Genomic DNA, 12830 nt, shown 5'->3' on the forward strand with positions numbered 1-12830 from the left:
AGAGGCTATACAAGAATATTCCAAAGAAGATGATGTTGGTAAGAAACATATTAAAACAACAGCTGTTTTGTTTGGACATGTACAGGATTTTAGCGACCAGCTCTTGATCATAGCTACATTACTGTGTGACCTCACCTGAATTCAAATGAGAAGGTGTGGAGGATTTTAGGAGATCTCTGGAAAGTTTAAAGAGGTGACAAGTTAGGCCCTATCCACCCAGCCACATATAATTTTTTTTTAGCTCACGGACAACCCCTTCTATGTTTACTTCCAGTGGATAGAAATCAGGCCATGGTCACACGGCTCATTATGTCACATTGCTCTGATTACTCTCTGTGTTATAAAGAGACGATCACCTGTGTGACCAAGAACAAAGTGGTTTTGCTGAAAAAACTATTACAAATTCAGGACCTTGGGAAAGCTTGGTGAAGACAGGCTTCTGTACATAAAAGAGCTGCCTGAACTGTCCAGACAGGACTAATCAACCTGTGCTGGATGACTCATACAAAGCAGCTGGGGGATGGTGCAGCAATTAATTACTTCTGCCTGTCAGAAACAGCACAGGTATGACATATTCACGGCTTATGCAGGGCAGAACGAGTCTGGAGCTGTGAGGAGAGCATCGGGGCAGCCACAGGAGCGACAGAGCCTCATTATCATAATTTTATAATAGTTTTTTCAGCAAAACCACTCGGTTCAGGAGTTAAACAAGATATGTTTCTGCATATGTTGCTACAGCATTCTCAAGGTATGTTTGGTTCATAATGCATAAAAGCAAATGGTAGATTTCCTTTAACCCCTTCAGGACCTATTGTGGCTTTAATGACGCAGACCCTTTTTTCAAATCTACCCTGTGTCAATAAAAGTGGTTATAGATTTGGAACGCTTTAATCCTGGGGGATTTTTAGATTGTTTTCTCGTGACATAATGTACTTCAAATTAGTTTAAAAATTTGAATGATATCTTTTGTGTTAAGTTATGAAAAAAACTGACATTTGACAAAAATTTCAAAAAATTCTTCATTCATTTTTCTAAATTCTCTATCTGAAGCAGAAGCAAGTATTTTGCTAAGGGTATTAATAAAAAATTAACCTTTTTGGAAAGTTTTTTGGGTTTAATTTTTACGGCGTTTACTGTGCAGGTCCAATAATGATTTTGTTTTATTATACAGAATGTTACAGATGTGGCGATACCAAATATGTGGGGTTTTTATGTGTATTTGTGTTTTTTAGTACTTTATTAAGTGTTTGTGTGGGAAAGTGACATTTTAGGGCCATGTATTTTATTTTTTATTTTTTTAATGTTTTAAACTCATTTTTTAATTTTTTTTTACTGTATACAAACTTGAATTTGAACCAGCGATGCTCTGATCCAATACATGCTGACGCATGCTCAGACTAGATCTGATTGGCAGGCACATCAAGCAGCCCCGGGGCACTTGGAAAACCGTGGGGCTTCGCCAGAAGATGAGGGGACCCCCCGGTAAACAGCACGGGAGGTCCGATCTTTAGGGGGAAGACCCTTACACGCTGCAATCAATCTTGACCGTGGCGTGTAAGGGGTTAACACGTCATTGGAGCCTGCTTGAGTATTATAACGTGGTGTCAGCTGTAGTATACAGCTGACACCCGCTGCTTCTGGTACCAACTGTGTTTGTGAGCCGCAGCCAGAAGCTCGGCGTAATCGAAAGTCCTGGTGCGGGAAGTATCTTCCCGCAGGATTGCACAATTACGCCCAGGTGCATGTAGGGGTTAAGCCGGTTAGCGAAGATATTTGTAAAGATCTTTAAATCAGAATTCAGTAACACAACGGGCCTATAGTTACCATAGTTGGTTGGGTCTTTACCTGGCTTAGGTATCAGCACTATATAAGAAGACCTCATATCCCGGTGCAAGTGGGTCCCATCTAAAAAGGAAATGAACAGGGAAAGAAAACGTGGGGGTCTTCCAGGAAGACCTTGAAATATAAATAGTTAAACCTGTCCAGTCTCAGAAATTTTTCAGACGGAAATACCATTGCATCTAATACCTCCCTAGTGATAGGAGCATTGGCACTGCAGAAACAGGCTCGGTAGGTAACTGACAAGAGGGCAGGTAATCCTGCAATAGTCGTGCCCCATCCCAGGGGAGGCCTCTGGAAAGTGAATACAACTTGGAATAATACCTCTGGAACAGGAGCGTGCAATGTCCCGAGGGTGGTACCTAAGATCACTCGTTGCATCTCTCACTGGTTCCGTTGGTATGGTTTTTGGATTACATGTGAGCTTGTAACGTATGGACCGTATTATCCTTATCACAATATTGCTGCTTTGAAAATATAAGAAGCTTCTCAACCTTTAGGTAGGCATAGTCCCAAATACAAGCATGCAGAGCTATCAGAGCCCGGAGGGTCACCATGCTCGGGTGAGACACCATTTTACTTTCCAGCTTCCTTGTTGTTGCTAACATTTTAAATAATAGGCAGAGGCATTGTTATTTAATGGAGAGGAAAGGGTCATGCACTCGTGCTCCTGTACCATTATCCAACAAGAGCAGAGGGAGTGAGTTTCCTCCCATCTTATCTCTCCACAAGCATAAACCAAGCATATAGATAATCTCCAACATTAAAGAGCCAAAACAAATTAGCTTAACAGAACGCTAAAGTTCCTGACAAAAAAGAGACCTAATAGGTTCTGAAATTAAAAGAATTTCTAGGCAAGTAGCAGTCCGAGATCAGCTCTGAGATGGCACAGCAGGGGACCCGGAGAGTGAGAACCTTAGCCCCGGAGGGTGTCATTTCCAAGGGTCCAATGGCTGCCAGGCAGGGGAAGGGGATGGGGGGGGAGTCACCTCCCACGGATAGCCCTATTAATATTGCAAATGTTGGTCATGAAGTGAAGCAAGAGGAGTGTGTAGAATTATTTGCTTCTGAGCCCGTGAGCCCTCTTTATACACCCTTCATAGCTCTGTGGCGCATATATCCGCCGCAGAGCGTGAAGGGGTTAAATACCTGTGCAAGCCCTTTTAGCCATGAAGAACTTGCATAGTCCGACAAAAGGACCATTAGGCGGCGGCACACGAGGCGTTTTGAACCCGTTTTTGGCTCGTTTTTAAGCCGTCCGTTAAAAAAACACATGCGTTTTTTGAAAACCGCTTTTTGATATCCGTTTGATATCCGTTTTTGACTGGTTTTACCAAATATTTTAATTGAAATGGGTCAAAAAAGCATGTTTTCAAGAATGCATACGTTTTTCAAGAACACATGCATTTTTTAACAGACTGCTTAAAAACGGACCAAAAACGGGTTCAAAACGCCACGTGTGCTGCCGGCCTTAGTAAATGAGCCCCTGTATGTTTTTACCTCAGAGGTTTGTCAATGATAATGCAGTATAATTGGTCTGGTAACGACTGACCTTTTTCCAAAGAACCTTGGATCAAATGACACTTTCTTAAGAAGAACAGCTGCAGGAAATGAGCTTCGGGTGTCTGGACGCTTTATTTAGCTGCAGCTACCCTCTGCCTGACTGCTGTAATGAAGACCAACACGAGAAACCATTCCTAACACAGTACGTACAAAGTTTCTAGATGTATTTTATTAGAGCACTTATCTGTATCTATTGTTTTGTTCTGGTTGGTAATGAAACAGTGAAAAGCAAGCTGATGTTGCAGAGCTGAATTTTAGGGGAAAGAAAGGAGAATGAATAGAAGTTTTGTCAGTCCAACACTTTCACACTTGCGTTGCAGATCACTTCATAGTTTGATCATTTTGCATCAGAGTTCGATCAGTTTTTAATCAGAGTTTGTTCAGTGTCTCAGTTTTTCACGCACGTTTTTTGGCAATTTCAATCTTTTCTATGGCAATTGATGGGTGAAATGAATTGCACTTGCATTGGACATGCATGTGTCTCAGAGTGGAATGCGTTTTTGATACATCTCTATAGACTCGTATGGTGCATTTTTCACGCACATGATTTGCAAAATTAGAGCATGCTGAGATTTAAATGCGCATTGAAAAGAATTTAAAAAACTATTGATTACAATGGGTCAGAGTGCAATGCAAGTTCTGCACGTCAAAAGCATGTGCAGAACACGCATGTGAAAAATGCAAGTGTGGAAGGGGCCTTGGGGTCTTTCAACTGGAAGAAAGGAACATTTGATGACCATATGATCTGCTGAGGCTGCCTAGCCATTACATGATCAGAACAGACAAGTTGAAACAATAGCATGATGGATTGTACAGACACAAGATTTATCTCAAGTTATTACAATATGTTATGGATACTTATTGTAAAGATGAAATGTATCCCACCCCTTCCTTTTTTTTACATTCGATACAGTTACCAATCCATGTCCATTACAAGGCACACATTTTGCTTAGATGTTTTGGGCAGCTGCTTGCCCTTATTGTTGGCATGATAATGGCATGATAATGATAATGGTTACAATGGTTAAAAAGTCTGAATCACCCACTCCTGTATATATGACTTGGTCATGTGATAATACAAGTTAGGATCTTCACTCTCATTGTGGATCTCAGGCTGTTCCTGTGAAACTCAGATAAATGTATAACACGGAGCACACACAATACGTCCTAATATAAAAACATACAACAACATAATACAATGCACTAATAAGCCCCATATCATTGTTTAGCTGATCACAAAGCAAAACTAAGACACATCATGTATTTTAAGGGTCTCTAAACCAACATCACAGTTCTATTATTTAATATAGTTTATGGAGTTCAAAAAGGCTAAACAACTATAATGAGTTTGTTGGAACCAAGTTACATAACATGAGTTTGCTATATGCGATCACATGATGAAAGTAACACAGGCTGTGGTACTGAACACGCGATCCTCGGTGTCCTGGAAGCTACATCATGAGATCATGCTCAAAGCATAGGATGTTTATTTACAGAGAAGAAGGTGAAAGTGCGACAGAAATCAGAGGGGAATGGTAAATTGTATTGTGACAAGATGACAGCATTTAAACAGTGAACTCCCGCGATCAGTGTTACTGGTGGGCATTCAGGTCTGGGATCGGTAATCGGTCCCAAACAGATTTTCTAAATTTGGGTAGTCCGAACTCTGCTGGATCAGACAAGTCAGCTCATCAGTAATGATAATGTTATAACATTGTATATATAACTGAATAAAACAGAGGTAATACTACTTCTGGTGTAGTATTGTAGTATTACACAAACAATCTGCCGTGGTACTATATACACTGGTGTTTATTGCATAAAAACAATAATATACTAAAACGTATAACATGGAAACTATAACATAACTAAAGGTTTTACATGAAGACAGTACAATTTTTTACTGGTTAGATACAGTACCAGAACCAAGATTACTACATAGATAGGTGACCAGAACAAAGAGATTTTCATAGATACTTTGCCTAAATCAATCGTACTACATAGAAACAGAACCAATCTTACTGTCAGGCTCCAGGGGTAGTGGATCCACAGGACCACCGTGGACGATAACGGAAGCCGACAACTAGGACCAGAATCTAAGTAGCATCCCGTCGTCACCGGAGCACACAGTAAAGTGGGGTTGACTTGCTACGGCGTGGTACCACCAGGATGTTCCACAGGTGCAACTTTGTAAGCCAAGGCAAAGTACACAGACGTTAAGCAGAATCGTAGTCGGGACAGGCGGGAGGTTAGGACAGGCAGCACAGGATCAGAGTTGGGAACGTAGCAAGAGGTAAAGGCAGGTGGAACAGGATCAAAGTCAAACACAGAACCAGGGTCACAATGGGAAATCAAGAAACGGGCACAAGGCGAGGGTACAAGCTTTCTCAACAGCATAGAGCAGGAAGATCCAGCAGGGAATGCTTGGAGAGGCCGACTTTTTACCATATCTTTCACCACCTAAGCCTTCAGCAGATACGCAGTTCCATGTAACATACATCTTATCCCATCAGCCCCCCTAGACATGCACTTCCATGTAGCATACATATCATCACCTCAGCCCCGCCAGACAAACAGTTCCATGCCACATACATCTCTTGTTGCCTCACCACTGACATACAGTTCCAAGTAATGTAGATCTCTTGCACAAAAAGGACAAAACGACAAACAGAGGACGGCGCCTCGGGTGATACCTCACATCAAATTCCAAATTAAATCAGAGGCCCACAGCGGGGCTGCTCACCTTGTCGCCACTTGAATACAGGCCAAACGTCCCAATATGGGAAATAGTTAGATCCACGATATTCGGATTCCAAATATTATGATGTGCTTAAAGCCCTGCCACTAGCCCAAAAAACGCCCGGAAACTCCAAAAGATACGGAGGTGCGGTAGTATTAGTACAAGGCAAAATCGGGCACAAAGCCAGCAAAACAAAAGGCCAGATGTAATGCTGCTTTTGTCCAGCACTATTATGTAATCTTGCAGGAGTATCTACACCAATTTGAAAAATTGACTCAACTCTAATAAACTGTGAAGCCAGTTTAATATAATTGAGTATAGAATAAAATACAATAAAATGCAGGTGAAACTGCATAAAATTCTATAAAATACATAAAATGTAATGTCCCTGTAAACGCATTTTGGACTATATATAACGAAGCAGGCTATAAATCCCCCAGGGATTCCCATATGCACATCAGGGGTTTCCCCAGGGAAAAAAAACCTATTACATCAGACTCTCCCTCCAGTTTTCCTGTACACACCACCTGCTGGAGACCTGCCAGGCTGTAGGCTCATCCTCCGGTCCCAATACCAAGCACCGTGACCATAGCGTGCCCAAGGCCGCATAAGGCAGCCATTCCGGTATTCTGGGCCCCAGCTGTTTACAGACACTGGAGAAAGTTTAGGCCCTGGTGGGAGATGTTGTAAATGCAGTAAAGGAGGGCATTATAAGTGTGGGGATAGACGGTGATGGAAGTTTAATGGGGTACAAGCTGGTGACAGGTTGTGAAAAGGGGTAATCCAATAATACAAACTTCTCCCCTATCCACACTGGCCACATTTGCACACTGGCGCACCATTCTCGGGGCACTTTTGGCTTCCATTCTGCCAATTACTGGGGATGCAATAGTATGACTGCAAGCAAAATATTTCCCATGTGTTAGTAATGAATTTTCTCTTGTGTTACAGATTTGTTTCTGATATTTTCTTTTTGTCTTGTGGAAAAAAGAAATAATGTCGGCAGCTAATATGGAAATGGATATATCGTCAATGCCAGAATTTCAAGAAGCATGTTGGCCGATAATGATGATATGGGAGCGGATTAACCATGCGTATGCATCAGATTCTCCCCCTAAGCATTTTGGGCTTAAAAAAAAAAACTATGGCTTTAAGTACTGGGTTTTTAACTCCCATAAAGAAAGTTATTCTGTGGTTTGGGACAGTAACCGATCATACTGGAAGGTAAAAGCGCCATTTGGACCTTGTTTATTTTTCATTGGACCTGGGTTTATAGACAAATCTGGAAACGGGTTACGAGTCCCACCAATGCTGTCCGTCCTTATATCAGATACAGATGTATTAATGCCTGCCTCCCCTACAAAGGTGAAGAAAAGAATGCTAAAGATTACTCGCTATGTTTTAGGAAAAGATTGGGATACAGTTACACATTAATATATAGATGACTTTTAAGTAAAAAGACCAGAAAACTAAATTTTACCTCATTGGTTGTTTCCTCCGATGTTCTGCTTTGATTGATATCTTTAATATACTGACTAATATAATTATCATTGTCTCTATTTGGAAATTTTTATAAAAATGGTGATATTACACTATGCAAATGTGACTCCTGTTATTATGACATAAGGATGTACATAAAATAAATTCTGCTTTTCAAAAATTTATTTGAAGAAATAAACCCGGGCTAAAAATTAAGATGTTACTGAAATCTTTAAAAAGAGGGTGGTCAATCTTTCTCTAACATAAGAGAATACAATGTACCATAGATAACAAGATTTGTGCCACAATGATGATGTCTATATGTGTATATCTGTGATGTGTATATGTGTTTGTTTATGACATTTATAAAGAACTCATGATATCTGGATGGGCCAGGGAAAAACAATCAAGAAAGTTTTTCAAGATGATAAATGCAAAGGGAGGTAAACAATAAATAACTAATATATGCAAGAACATGGGATCTACTGGAGACAGTGGGGTTCATTTACTAAGGGCCCGATTCGCGTTTTCCCAACGTGTTACCCGAATATTTCCGATTTGCGCCGATTTTCCCTGAATTGCCCTGGGATTTTGGCGCACACGATCGGATTGTGGCACATCGGCACTGGCATGCATGCGACGGAAATCGGGGGTGTGGCCGAACCCGACGGATTCGGAAAAACCGCCTAGCCCGGCTCGGTGTATTCCAGTGCGTTCCGATGCTCTTCAGCGCAGCAGCGCCACCTGGTGGACGTCGGAGGAACTGCCTTAATAAATCCCGTCTGGACCCGAATCCAGCGCAGAGAATGCGCCGCTGGATCGCGAATGGGCCGGGTAAGTAAATCTGCCCCAGTATATTTAATGGTAGAATAGTGAATAAGATTTGGGAAGTGGGTTACCATCAGAAGTTGTTGGGGCATGTTAATTGTGCTATTTGCATCTGTTTTTTGGCGTGGGCTGCCATAGACCTATATATTATGTGTTTTGGCGCCATATATTTCCTTTTTTTGGACTCTCATGACTTTTAATGAATCAGTCTCTCAATTTGGGTGCAGCTTTTTTTTCCTGAAAACACTTTTGCTGCACATCTAGTTTACCAACACCTTTTTCTAATGCAATCTGTGCTGCACAATTAGAAAAACAAAAAATGTCTACCAAGTTCTATAACACCGCCATGAATGTGGAGTCATTTCAGACACTTTCTGCCATTAATTGAATTATTACACAACTTGTATGCCAAAGTAATGGACATTGTGTGACAAATACAGAAGGTAACAAAATCTAAAATTATTAGGGAAATGTAGTTGAAGAATTATTACCAGTTCATATTGGGCTTTTGATAAACCTTTTGAGGGAAGCATCTTGAATAATAAACAAGAATGTCCTATAGACCAATAGATCTTGGAATTTGGTTGTGTCTTTTCCATCATGATCTTAAGGTTTTATTGGGAATATTTGTTACATATAATGATATTAGCAGTAAAAAAGTGGCTACACATCTTATGGCATTGATCCAGATACAAAGGAAATTGAAGGATATTCTGGAGATAATCTGGATAGATGGAGAACATATTGGTCACCAATAGTGAATAGGATTTTTTTCTCGTGAGGAAATGTAAAAAATGTGTTAGTGGTAATAAAAATTGAGCTATAAGGATGAGGGGCTGTTGGATAAGGTCGGGTAAAGAAAGAAAGATTATTGTACTTTTTTTTTTAAACAATGGAGTTTATCAAGGCTTGCTCTCCAGTTTTCGGTGTACAAGCCATGAAAAATTCCTTTTTTTCACAGTATGCAAAGTGGGTGTGAATAGGAGAGGGGTAAACAGCATGACCTGGACAAAGTAAAGTGTTTATAGTTATTTTGCTTCTTCTGTTGTCTGTAAAAGATGCAGATGAGGTAGCAGCTACATGAAGCACCGGACCTCCCTGCCCCCTGCAGAGTGTCTACATCCTTCAATCCTTGCATGTTGCTGCTCTAGGCTCACTGCCAGGCAACTGCATATTGGTAGTATGAAATACGCTAAAGGTCCCTTATATTGGCTGGGTTCCCATTTTGGGTGTACTGTGGCTTTGGTGCAAATCTGAAATTGGAAACAGGAGAAAAACACATTTGGCCAGGCTGCATGTCGGTCCACTGTGCAATGTCACTATTGGTCAACCTGCAGAACACTTTGTGGCCTAGCCTTAAAAAGTCCCACAGAAATGACACATAGACATTGCTTACTGTTTTATATAAGTTGCAACTGTTGTGGATCTGTAATGGTCTTCATCTGGAGGACCCTCACAGGTGACATTCTTCTTCAAGAAGATGTCTTCTGACCACGGCTTATTGCTGCAGAATTTGCCCCGATGTCTCTCAGTCCTTACAGCACATCTCCACACTGCGCCCCTAAAATATCACAATACCATAGCTATTCCAGACATGTATGATATATATTATTGTGTTTGTTCAGACTAGATTTGCATATTTGTTACTTGTTCTCATCTTTATGTAATGTATTTGAACCCCTCATCTAATGTCCAGCACTATGGAATTATTGATGCTCTATAAATAAACAGGAATATTTCAGATGTTTATCCAATATTCTACATAACAATGTACACTTGTACTGTGTGAACATACATAGTACACTAAAAAAGGATTCCCTTTCGGCTTACATTATTAGCATTTAAAAAAGGTTACCCACAGCACAGAGGCAGGAGGTGAGAAGACTACAGACTGCATGTCTCTCTCAGAAATCAACTTGTTACCCTATGGAAATGCAAATTGCTTTTATATGCAAGAAGCTACAAAGAAGGGAGAGGAGTGGTTTCTGGAGGAGTTCACTATAAGGATTTAAAACTGTTTGGGAAAACTCTAAATCCTTCCAGTTGTCCACCATTCATCCTCCATTCATCATTTGGCTAAGGTAATTTGTAACCTAATCCTCCCTAGGTTTGTGTCAAGGTCTAATATATATATTCTATAGAAATATTAATGTGTTTGTTATATACAGATCTGTTATTGTCCTTTGGAAATATTTAATTGCTTTGTGGTGAGGTCCTACACACTCTCTGTATACATGTATACAGACATGTCTTGTGTGTGTGTGTTTGTATATAGGAATACTTAGTGAATAGTTAGTACCACTTCTGTGCCCTTATGCACATATAGAAATGGAGCCTATGGTTTATATTACTGTACCTGTGCTGTTTGTATCGGTGAGTGAATTTTAGGAATGATTCTCCAGATGAATAACTATATTTATGCTGTATAGTTGCTGGCAGGCAGACAAAAGTTCTGAAAAAGCGATGGGGCAAGGTTTGAGGGCAAAGCATAGGAAGAGGCCGTAACACATGTAGTAATTGTAGCGCAGCATGCAAGAGGTTATCCCATATGCCTAATCCCAGAATATAGGACACCCTTCCCTAACCCTTAACCTATCTATCTAATAATTATGACTCCTCAAGAACAAAGACTAAACCCCACAGTGATATTAGAAAACCTAAATAGTTGCCTAGAAGAACACAGAGCAATTATTGCATTAATATTTTATGGTGGAGTATGAAATGATGGTTTATGATAATCTCTGGTATCAGACTGTATAGTAAAGAGTTATCCAGGAGGCCCCCAACAGCAAAAACTTAGAGGAGTCCTACAAAGAGCCCCCTCTACCCCATATAAATCTAGTTCCCATCACTTATTAGTTGGCTTACTTTGCGCCAGACATTGCTTGCATCTTAAAGGAACACTAGCTGTTCCCCCATAAAACTACCAACCCCCTCAGGTGGGGTATGAAATGTCCTTTCTAGAATGCTCTCTTTTGTGTGAAATCTTACCTGTTTACCTATAGAAAATCTTCTCATGTAAATGAGCAGATAAGACTCATAGTTGTCAGAGATGAATCAAGTTTAGAGTCTTTAGAGGGAGTGTCAATTCAGACGCCAATAACTTCGTTCTATAGGACACAGAAGGTTTGATGTCACATTAAAGATAAGAATCTACATTTCAGATGGCATAAGATTTGTGGTTCTGCGAGCTACAGAAGTGCAGATACAGGCAGGTAAAAACATGCTTTGAATTGCGAGCTGCAGCTTAAGATTCACTTCCTGATATTTTTTTAAATAGCTTGCATTACAGAACCACAAGGCTGAAACAGATAGGGGCGTCTGAAGTGAGACTCCATTAGCAGCTTCTAAACTTGACTCATCTCGGCCAAATATGACTCTACTATTCTCATTTTCACATGAACTCGGATGAGATTTTTTTAAGGTAAATGGGCAAGATTTAACATAAAAGAGGGGATTCTATGAATGACATTTGAACCTCATGTGGCCAGGCGACTCCCTGATCCTAGAATGTCGGTAACCTAGCCCCTCCCTTATTAGGCTCCACCCCTTTCAGTGACATCATACATGCCAGGATCAGCTCTGTTCTAAACACGACTGTACATGACAGTAACAGACACCAGTTCAAAGAGCCTCTCCTCGGGTCAGGGTCAAGCCCAGTCATGTCATCTCATCCACTGCCCACCGATGTTGGAAGCAATAACCAGGGTCTCCTGCAGACCCAAGCCCAGCTCAATGAGATAGAGGAGATTGTGATAACCGACATGAATAAAGTCTAAAATAGAGAGGAAAAAATAGAAGACCTGAATGATCTAGCAGATGACTTGGAGGCTCAAGCTTCAGGGTTTAAAAAGAATGTAGAAAAGGTGAAAAGGAACTATTGGTGGAAGAATTGTAAAGTGTGGGCGATAATCATTGGAGTAATTGTGATCATCATCATTATAATAATTGTGTGTAGTGTGTCCTGAAGTTCTAACCAATGATAGATGGCAGCTGAAGATGGCCTGTGTAAAATACAAGAATAAATTATGCACAAATTAACAACTTAAATGGTAATTTCAGTAAGAATAGTGGATCAGACACAATACATTGTTTCAGGAGAAGTGCTCAAAATTCTTATATGTTGTTGTAGAGGTATTCCAGTATTTACTACAGCAGATCCATATAAACTAAACATATATGACCCAGTGACCTGAGTGAAGAGAGATCTTCCTTTCATTATAATTTATATGCAAATCACCATTTTGGTGCACTAGTATTCACCAAGTACAGGTGGTCCCCTACTTAAGAACACCCAACTTACAGACGACCTCTAGTTACAAACGGACCTCTGGTAATTTACTGTACTTTAGCCGCAGGCTACAATAAACAACTGTAACAG

General features: G+C 40.5%; 2 long non-coding RNA genes across 2 annotated transcripts; one reads left to right on the forward strand and one right to left on the reverse strand.

Moving 5' to 3' along the window:
- The first annotated feature begins 3405 nt into the window (after positions 1-3405).
- Positions 3406-7802, forward strand: LOC140074647 (uncharacterized). Its single transcript, XR_011849229.1, has 2 exons — positions 3406-3544; positions 7094-7802. It is a non-coding gene; the product is annotated as an uncharacterized lncRNA (long non-coding RNA).
- A 2043-nt stretch (positions 7803-9845) lies between these two features.
- Positions 9846-11943, reverse strand: LOC140074648 (uncharacterized). The gene is made up of 3 exons (XR_011849230.1): positions 11318-11943; positions 10806-10901; positions 9846-10010 (listed from the first exon to the last, which is right to left on the reverse strand). It is a non-coding gene; the product is annotated as an uncharacterized lncRNA (long non-coding RNA).
- Between the last annotated feature and the right edge of the window lie 887 nt (positions 11944-12830).

Source organism: Engystomops pustulosus, chromosome 8 (genome assembly GCF_040894005.1).
Source record: "Engystomops pustulosus chromosome 8, aEngPut4.maternal, whole genome shotgun sequence".
NCBI lineage: Eukaryota > Metazoa > Chordata > Amphibia > Anura > Leptodactylidae > Engystomops > Engystomops pustulosus.